The 9,948-nt window shown below is 46.9% G+C and overlaps 1 long non-coding RNA gene across 1 annotated transcript; it reads right to left on the bottom strand.

The window, feature by feature from the left end:
* Positions 1-2,100: 2,100 nt before the first annotated feature.
* LOC116086279 lies at positions 2,101-9,911 on the bottom strand. The gene is made up of 3 exons (XR_004116856.1): positions 9,832-9,911; positions 2,455-2,533; positions 2,101-2,331 (listed from the first exon to the last, which is right to left on the bottom strand). It is a non-coding gene; the product is annotated as an uncharacterized LOC116086279 (long non-coding RNA).
* Positions 9,912-9,948: the final 37 nt, after the last annotated feature.

Raw genomic sequence — 9,948 nt, 5'->3', positions numbered from 1 at the left:
GTGCTGTGGATGAGGAAGCAGCCTTCACAGATACCAAGCAGAAGACCCTGAGATGGCTCAGGAGGCGAACACTTGTTGTGTAGCCTGACATCTGAGTTTGATTTCTTTCTCCCACGGGATGGAAAAAGAGAATCAGCTCTTCGGCATTTTTTTTCTCACGTTTCCTCTCCAAAACACTCACAATAAATAAAATGTCATTTATTATTTGAAAACAGATTTGAAACCTCTCTATTTGAAACAGATCTCTCTATCAGATAGCCCTGGCTGGCCTTGAACTCACAGAGATCCACTTGTCTCTGCTGAGATTGGAAAGGCCCATTACCACAAAGGCTGGGTGACGGAGGTGGTGGTGTATATCTTTAATCCCGGCACTCAGGAGACAGAAGCAAGCAGAACTCTGAGTTTGAGACCAGCCTGGTCTACATAGCAAGTTCTAGGACAGGGTTACACAGAGAAATCCTGTCTCAGAAAACAAACAGAAAACAAAAATAACTCTTGCTCTCTTCTCTTGCTCCTGCCCCCTTCCCCTGTTCCCCTCCATCCCCATTCCCCTTCCCCCCTATGGTCTCATGACTGGCCCTGTTCCCTCCATCCCCATTCCCCTTCCCCCCTATGGTCTCATGACTGGCCCTGTTCCCTTCATCCCCATTCCCCTTCCCCCCTATGGTCTCATGACTGGCCCCTACTCCTCTACTCTCTCTTTCTGCCTTTCTCTGTCTCTAGTCCCTTAAATCCCCTCCCTGTGTCCTAAATAAATAAAAACTAAAAAAATAAAAATAACAGAAAAAGAAAAAAAAGACAAAAGGGCCAACAAAATATAATCTATTTCTGTATGTGTGTATGCCTTTCTGAGTTTATGTATAAAATGTACATGGAGGTGCCCGAGGCCAGAGAGGGCATTGGAACCTCTGAAACTGGGGTAGCGAACAGTTAAGAGCTACATGACTTGGGTGTTTAGTACGGAACCTGTGTCCTCTAAAAGAGCAATGCATGTCCTAATCACTGTGGCCTCTCTCTAGCTCCTCCCCCACTTAAAAGGTAGGGACCCAGAAGGAGATTGCTGTGCTGGGACTTGCTATGAAAACCAAGAGACCTGCTAGCCTCCTTCCCTACTGCTGGGTTTTAAGGCATGTGCCACCAAGTCCAGCTTGCTTTTTGGTTTCTTCTTCCTCCCTCCCTCCCTATCCTCCTTCCTCCTTTTTGAAATAAGATCTCATGTATGCCAGACTGCCCTGAAACTCTTGACCCAGCTGAGGATGACCTTGAACTCCTGATTTTCCTTCCCAAGTGCTGGGATCACAGGTCTGTAACTCTAAGCTTGACTAAGGACAGTGCTTTTTAAACTGAGTTTGGGGCATGTGTTATGCAGCAAAAAAACAAATGCAGCCATATGCAGTGATACATGCTTGTAACCCGTGCACTCAGGAGGCTGAAGGATGAAGATGACCACAGTTTAAAAACAGCCTGAGCTTGGCCAGGCAGGGGAGGCACATGCCTTAACTCTCAGCAGTTAGGAGTTCAAGGCCAGCCTGGTCTACAGAGTGAGTTCCAGGAGAGCCAAGGCTACACAGAGAAACCCTGTCCCAACAAAACAAAACAAAACAAAATAAACAAACAAAAGCAAAAGAAGCCAGCTTGGGCTGCGTGTGCAGCATGATCCTTTCTTTTTTCTCTCTTTTTTTACAGCTAGCCTAGCCCTGCTTCTAATAAAACTTCACTGCTTCCTGACTGCCAGCCCCCATGGCCAGTTACCTCATGTTCTAAATGTCATGAATAGAAGCCAGTCTTACTGCTATGTCTTCCCTGATGTGATGGAGACCGTTCCTTCTGAACTGTGAGCCAAAGTTAACTGATCGAAAGTTAACTCCTTTTTTTTTTTTTTTTTTTTTTTTTAAGAAAAAACCCAACTACATCCATTTGGAGGTGGGAGTTGGGGGACTTCCATTCCTTCTTGGCTTCCCTGTTGTACTGGGCCCTCTGTTGTCTAAGTGTCCTCAATGCAATACATCTTGTAGTAACCTCTAAAGCACTATGGGTAAACTACTACATTTACAAGTCTGATTTGACCATTCTTCTCCACCCACTCAGTGTTAGGCAGGGTTCAAAAGGATCAGAACTGACAGACTATATTATTTTTAAAGGAGGAGGAGGTTCAGTAGAAGGGCTTACAGCCAACAGGTTTGTCCAACAGTGGCTGTGTCACACAGGAGAGATTGAGATGAGATGACTCCCCATCCATGAAGCTGGATGCTTCAACAGGTGTTGAAGGCTTGAAAGATTTCTGGAGAGCCGTTGGTCTTCAGTCTATGTTGGACCGGCAGAAGCTGGCTTCTAATGCCAGTGAAGAATGTAGCAGTAGCAGAGACAGACAAGCAAACAGCCCTCTTTCTCCCTGGACCTCTTTAGATCTAGGCCATCGCTGGATTCTGCCCACTTTTGGGGGAGCTGTCTTACCTTAATTTTTCCTGGAAATCCCCTATAGACCTGCTCAGGGTTTGCCTCTAGCTTCTTCCACATCCTTCAAGTTGTAAGTCTGTAGAAACAAAGTTTTGGGAATGTGTTTGAAAATGTAAAACTGCCAGGCAGTGGTAGCGCACGCCTTTAATCTCAGCACTTGGAAGGCAGAGGCAGGTGGATTTCTGAGTTCAAGGCCAGCCTGGTCTGCCAAAACAAAAATAACTGTTGGTCAGAATGACCAGGCTAAGTTAAGGTCTGCAAACAAGATTAGCTGTTCTCGGAATAACCCCCTTCCCCTCCCTGTGCTGAATTCCGGGGGGAAAAAAACACAAACTATCAATAACCTTACTGCCAAAGTTTCCGCCTTAATAATAGCTCACCAATGAGTTTAAAAATATGCTGCTGCTTTGCTGACCAACCATGATATGACTGTTCACCCTCCTTACAAGGAGGGTATAGAAGATGTGTGCTTCTTGAACTCTAGGCTGACTCTCCCTGCGAGGCTGAGTAACCCCACATGTGTCAGATCAATAAACCTCTTGCCATTGCATCGATCTATCATCAGTTGTGTTTTACAGGGTAGCACACCTAGGGTAAGACTTGGGGGGAGGGGTTACATTTGGGGGCTTGTCTGGGATATCACTCCCTGGGACCCACAATTGGTAAAGAGATCAGAGGTCTGCTTGAGCAGGTCTGTATTACTTCTGTTTTGTGTTTTCTGTGTCTGCTGACCTCTACTTCATGTTGTTCATGTCCGCTGCCTGATTTTTTCTGTGTTCATTGTTGTGAGTTCAACTTGGGGTTCAAGTCCCCAGTTCCATGTTCTGGAGGTCTCGGGTGAGACATATATGGTAGCTGTAAGACCTTGGGGGGTTCTTACAGTTGTGACAGACAGACGTGCTGGGATGTCACAAGCCACGGGAAACTGGAGGACGCTTCAGATTCCCACTGGGAGGTAGGATCAGAGGGTTCCTATTCTACCCAGTGGCAGCTACGGTTCATCTGCTGCCTGATTCTGCTATGAACAGTATCAGGCTTCTGTGGAAATTGCGTCTAGGATGCCCTGTTCTGATCTTGCTTGTCTTGGCAGTTTTTGTGGTATTGTTGTGACAATTTACCTGGACAAGATGATGGGACAGACAACTTCTACTCCTTTGACTATTACCCTTGACCACTGGATGGACGTTAAAGCAAGGGCACACAATTTGTCTGTTGAAGTTAAGAAGGGAAAGTGGCAGACTTTGTGTGACTCAGAGTGACCGTCCTTCCAGACACAGTGGCCACCTGAGGGCTCCTCCCATTTCGACAAGATAGAGGAGGTTAAAACAATATTTTGGGGGGACCAGGGGGGCACCCCGACCAGGTTCCCTATATTGTTGTCTGGGAGGACTTGGTCTGGTTACCCGCTTCGTGGGTTCACCCTTTTGTTTAGCTTTCAGATCCAAGTCTGTCAAGAGTTTGTGCTGTGAAAATTGAGATGGAGAAGAAGGCGATCCTACCCTCTGGAGACATGGATCTACTTCTTTTAGACCCCCCTCCTTACTACCCCCCTACTCAGCCCCCAGTGGCAGGAGGGGCAGCTGCCTTAGAGCCCACAACATCTCCCCAGGGGCCAGCATCAGGCGCAACTGGAGAGCAGGGCCCAGCAGCTGGGACACAGAGTAGGGGAGCAGGGACCCCTGATACTACTACCCCCATCTTACCCCTTTGGGCCTATGGCCTCCCAGATGATCATGACAATCAACCTCTCCAGTACTGGCCATTTTCCTCATCTGATCTCTACAACTGGAAAACCCATTACTCTCCTTTCTCTGAGAACCCCCAGGCTTTGATTAATCTTTTGGATTCTCTTCTCTTCTCTTACTAACCGACTTGAGATGACTGCCAACAGTTGCTCCAAATCTCTTCACAATGGAAGAGAGGCAACGGATCCTCCTTGAGGCTAGGAAGAAAGTACCTGGACCGGATGGGAGGCCCTCCCTTCTGCACAATGAGATAGTTGCTGGGTTTCCCCTTACTAGGCCTTTGAACGCTCCTGAAGGTAGGGAACACCTGAAGGTCTACCTTCAGACTCTAATGGCGGGTCTCCGGGGGGCAGCACCATGCCCCACTAATTTGGCCAAGGTAAGAGACCAGGGACCGTCCAGAGACCGACTGAATCTCCTTCACCATTCCTTGAATGCTTGATGGAGGTGTTCCATCAGTTTACACCCTATGACCCCACAGCAGAAGAACATAAGGGTACCGTCACTGTAACCTTTATAGACCAGTCAGCCAAAGATATCAAAAGAAAACTACAGAAGTTAGAAGGGTTGCAGGATAAGTCATTGAGGGAATTGGTGCAGGTAGCCGAGAAAGTGTTTTATAACAGAGAAATGGAGGAAGAGAAGGAGGAAAGGAGACAGAAAAAACAAGAGGCTAGAGAGCTAAAGAGGACAAGAGATAGGACAGAAATCTTCATAGAACCCTGGCCACTGAAGTGAAAGAAGCTACGGAGCTGTGAGAGTCTAGTAAGATAGTACCTGGCAACAGAAGAGAATTTCTGGCTAAAGATCAGCATGCGTACTACAAGGAGAAAGGGCAATGGACAAGAGAATGCTCCAAAAAGCCAAAGAAGAAAGGAGCTTCACACCCCAGAATGCTGGCAGTACAAGAAGATAGTGATTGGAGGGACAGGGTTCAGACCCCCTCCCCGAACCCAGGGTAACTCTCAAAGTGGAGGGGAAGCCCACCTGTTTCCTGGTGGACACGGGAGCACAACACTAGGTCCTGTTGCAAACTGATGAACCCCTGTCCCACAAAAAATTATGGGCCCAAGGGGCTACTGGAAGCAAGCAATATTCATGAACTACTCGAAGAACAGTGGACCTAGGCATGGGCCAGGTACTCGTTCCTCGTAGTACCAGTATGTCTCTACTACCCACTGTTAGGATGAGATCTTCTCACCAAATTGGGGGTCCAAATCCACTTCTTCCCCAAAGGGCCTGCGGTTAGAGGACAGAAAGGAGAGCCCATACAAGTTCTGATTGTCAAACTAGAAGATGAATATAGATAGACTCATTGAGTACATAAGACCACAAGATAAAGAAATGAGAAAGTGGCTCCCCAAGTTCCCGGAGGCCTGGGCAGAGACAGCAGGCATGGGAAAGGCTAAATATCAGCCCCCAGTCCATGTAGAACTTAAAACCCAGGCATCCCCCATAGCGGTCCGGCAGTACCCTATACCTAAGGAGGCCTGAGATGGGATAAGACCTCATATCCAGCGCCTCCGTTAGTTGGGCATTCTAAGAAAATGTCAATCTGCTTAGAATACCCCTCTCCTTCCTGTTAGAAACCCAGGGACCAACAACTACTGTCCGGTTCAGGACCTGAGAGAGGTAAACAAATGTGTAGGTGACCTATACCCAACAGTACCCAACCCCTATAACTTCTTAAGCACCTTGTCACCAGAACAGGCTTGGTACACAGTATTATATCTCAAAGATGCCTTCTTCTGCCTGACCCCGACCCCCTTGAGTCAAGAGTACTTTGCCTTTGAGTGGAAAGATCCTGAGTTGGGGATGACTGGACAGCTGATGTGGACTCGCCTACCCCAAGGATTTAAGAACTCTCCTACCATCTTTGATGAAGCCTTACACCAGGACCTAGCTGCATTCAGAGCCTCAAACCCTCAGGTTACCCTCTTGCAGTATGTGGATGACCCCCTGCTGGCCACATCCAGTAGAAAACTGTGCCTAAGAGGAACCCAATGCTTGCTCACTGAGCTTGGAAAATTGGGATATGGAGCATCGGCTAAGAAAGCCCAGATCTGCTAGCAACAGGTCAGTTACTTGGGTTACCTAATAAAAGAGGGGCAATGGTGGCTTTCCAAAGCTAGAAAAGAGACTATGTTTCATATTCCCCCACCAACGAGTCCAAAACAAGTTAGAGAGTTCCTGGGCACTGCAGGCTTCTGTAGACTGTGGATTCTGGGTTTTACTGAATTATCCCCTCACCAAAGATAAACAGCTCTTCGAATGGGGAAACAAAGAACAACAGGCTTTCGATGCCATTAAGACTGCCCTAATGCCAGCCCCAGCTTTGGGTCTCCCAGACATGACTAAGTCCTTCCATCTATTTGTGGCTGAGAAACTCCCATGACACATTATCAGACCCTGCCACATTGTTGCCAGATCTAGACCTGGAGCCTCCCATCCATGACTGTAAGCAGGTATTAGCTGGGGCTCACGGTTGGTATAAAGATCTGTTGGACCACCCTCTCTCAGATGCTGAAATTACATGCTTCACAGATGGAAGCAGCTTTGTAGAGGAAGGATTACAAAAAGCAGGAGCAGCAGTAGTTGATGGGCATGATGTTATATGGGCACAGGCCTTGCCTGAAGGGATGTCTGCCCAGAAAACTGAACTTATTGCCCTCACAAAGGCATTAGAACTGGCCAAGGATAAGAGGGTCAATATCTACACTGATAGCAGATATGCCTTTGTCACTGCACATGTGTATGGCGCGATCTACCAACAGTGAGGTCTCCTGACTTTGGGAGGTAAAGAAATCAAAAACAAGCCTGAGATCCTGGCGCTGCTTGAGGCTCTGATGAGACCTGCAATAGAAAGTATCATTCACTGACTAGGGCATCAGAAAGGAAACTCTCTAGTGGCCCGAGGAAATAACCAGGCTGATCAAGAAGCTCGGGCTGTAGCTGCAGATACAGCACCCGTGATGGTATTAAAGGACTCCAGCCAGGCAGATCCAAAGTTCAAATATACTGCTGGAGACCTGGCACTCATAACAAAAAACTGTGACAATTGGTTAGCCAGGAAACAGACATTTGGCATACACCTGAGAAAAAGAAAATCTTGCCTCAGAAATCAGCTAAGACAATGATCAAGCAAATGCATCAATGGACCCACTTGGGGGTAAGTAAACTGACTCAAACCATTTTGAAAACCAAATATCATGTCCCAGGGCTAAAATACCCGAGGGAGCAAGTTGTTCATGACTGTGTGCCATGCCAAAAAGTAAATGTGTACAGGAGTAAAGTAGACTCTGGCACAAGGCTTCATGGAGATAAGCCTGGGGCCTACTAGGAAGTGGACTTCACTGAGATAAAACCAGGAAAATATGGCCACAAGTATCTGGTAGTGTTTGTAGATACCTTTTCAGGATGGGTAGAAGCCTTCCCCACCAAACAAGAGATGGTGTCGGTAGTCGTCAAGGAAATACTGGAAGAAACTTTCCCTGGGTTTGGGGTACCCAAGGTAAGAGGGTCAGACAGTGGCCCTGCTTTCATTGCCAAGGTAAGTCAGGGGGTGGCCAGGTGTTTAGAGGTCGATTGGAAATTACATGGCATCTACAGACCTCAAAGTTTAGGACAGGTAGAGAGGATGAATAGGACTCTAAAAGAGACCTTGACCAAATTGACCACGGAGACTGGCACAGACTGGGTGGTGCTCCTTCCCTTGGCCCTCTTCCGAGTTAGAAGTACCCCCTCCCGTTTCAGCTTGACTCCCTTTGAGATCCTGTTCAGGACCTCCGCACCCCTGACAGTGTTGGGGGACATACTCGAATCCACTTGCCACAGTAACAGTGACTTATATGCTAGGTTAAAAGGACTACAACTGGTGCAGAAAGAAGTATGGTCGCAGTTGGCCGAAGCCTATGAACCTGGCACACCTACTGCTTCGTATCCAGTCCAGGTCAGAGACTCAGTCTATGTGCAATGACATGGAGCCCAGACACTTGAGCCTCGCCGGAAAGGACCATACCTAGTGCTGCTGACCACCCCAACAACTGTCAAGGTGGATGGAATAGCTGCTTGGATCAGTGCATCCCATGTGAAGACGGCTCCTCCGACTTGTGTTTTGGTCCAGATAGTGCCTAGATTGCTTATGAAGATGTATTGAATTACTGGGATCCTGAGGCTGGAAGTTTAGTAAGGCATGAAAGAGAGTTGGGGGTTACCCTGGCAGTCATTTTGGTACTGGGCTTAGGAGCTGCAGGGGTAGCTACAGGAACATCTGCTATTGCCCTACTGCATAAGGCCTATGGAGAACTAAGAGTTGCTATTGATTTAGATAGAGAGAGAATAGAGAAGACTTTAGCTGACCTTCAAGAATCCCTGACTTCCCTCTCAGAAGTGGTCCTTCAAAATAGGAGAAGATTACACCTGCTAATTCTTAAAGAGGGAGGCTTGTGTCCTGCACTAAAAGAAGAAGGTTGGTTTTTTTGTTTTTGTTTTTTTGGTTTTTCGAGACAGGGTTTCTCTGTGTAGCCCTGGCTGTCCTGGAACTCACTCTGTAGACCAAGCTGGCATCGAACTCAGAAATCCGCCTGCCTCTGCCTCCCAAGTGCTGGGATTAAAGGCGTGTGCCACTACCGCCCGGCAAGAACATTGTTTTTATATAGACCACTCAGGAAGAGTCAAAGACAATTTAGATAAGATTAGAGAGGGTTTAGAACAAAGAAAAAAAGAAAGAGCTCAAGACAAAAGTTGGTTTGAAACCTGGTTCAATTCCTCCCCTTGGTTCACAACTTTGATCTCCACTCTTTTAGGACCACTGATTATACTCCTATTATTGCTTACTTTTGGCCCCTGCATTTTAAAGCGCTTGATTGCTTTTATTAGAGGATGTGTTAGTACTGTGCAGATAATGATGTTAAGACAACAATACAGGCCCATGGCCAGCGATGAGACCGAGTTATGGTTTTAAGATTAAAACCATGCCAAAGAAATGGGGTTATGTAGAAACAAAGTTTTGGGAATGTGGATTGAAAATGTAAAACCAAAGTTTTGATGGTCAGGATGACCAGGCTAAGCAAAGATTCGCCAAAACAAAAATAACTGTTGGTCAAAATGACCAGGCCAAGTTAAGGTCTGCAAAAATAAGATTAGCTGTTCTTGGAATAACCCCTCTCCCTCCCTGTGCTGAATTCCAGGAAAAAATCACAAACTGTCAATAACCTTACCGCCAAAGTTTCCCGCCTTAATAATAGCTCACCAATGAGTTTAAAAATATGCTGCTGCTTTGCTAACCAATCATGATATGGCTGTTCAACCCCCTTGCAAGGAGCATGTAAAAGATGTGTGCTTCTTGAACTCGGAACTGACTCTCCCTGCGAGGCTGAGCAACCCCACGCACGTTGGACCAATAAACCTCTTGCCATTGCATCTACTTATTGTCAACTTGTGTTCTGTGGGGTAGCGCACCTAGAGGTAAGACTTTGGGGGTCTTACAAGTCCACATTAACCAGAAGACCTTTTCAGTTCCAAGTGTGGCCTTTGCAGACAGAGTTCTAGGTTATCAGGTGTCTCCCTCTGGATTTGAAAGCATGGCTTTCTGCCTTTGGCCTCCAGCTCTGTGCTGGAAGGGCATTACCTGTTATCATTCAGATACTGGTTCCTTATATGAAGCCATTCCGTGTCCATCTCCCTCTCTCCCTCTTGTTCCATTTCCTGGAAGTTTTTAGAATCTTCTCTTTGTCCCAGTGTTCTA

The sequence above is a fragment of the Mastomys coucha genome, unplaced genomic scaffold, assembly GCF_008632895.1.
Source record: "Mastomys coucha isolate ucsf_1 unplaced genomic scaffold, UCSF_Mcou_1 pScaffold12, whole genome shotgun sequence".
NCBI lineage: Eukaryota > Metazoa > Chordata > Mammalia > Rodentia > Muridae > Mastomys > Mastomys coucha.
This window is presented reverse-complemented; position numbering and strand designations above follow the sequence as displayed.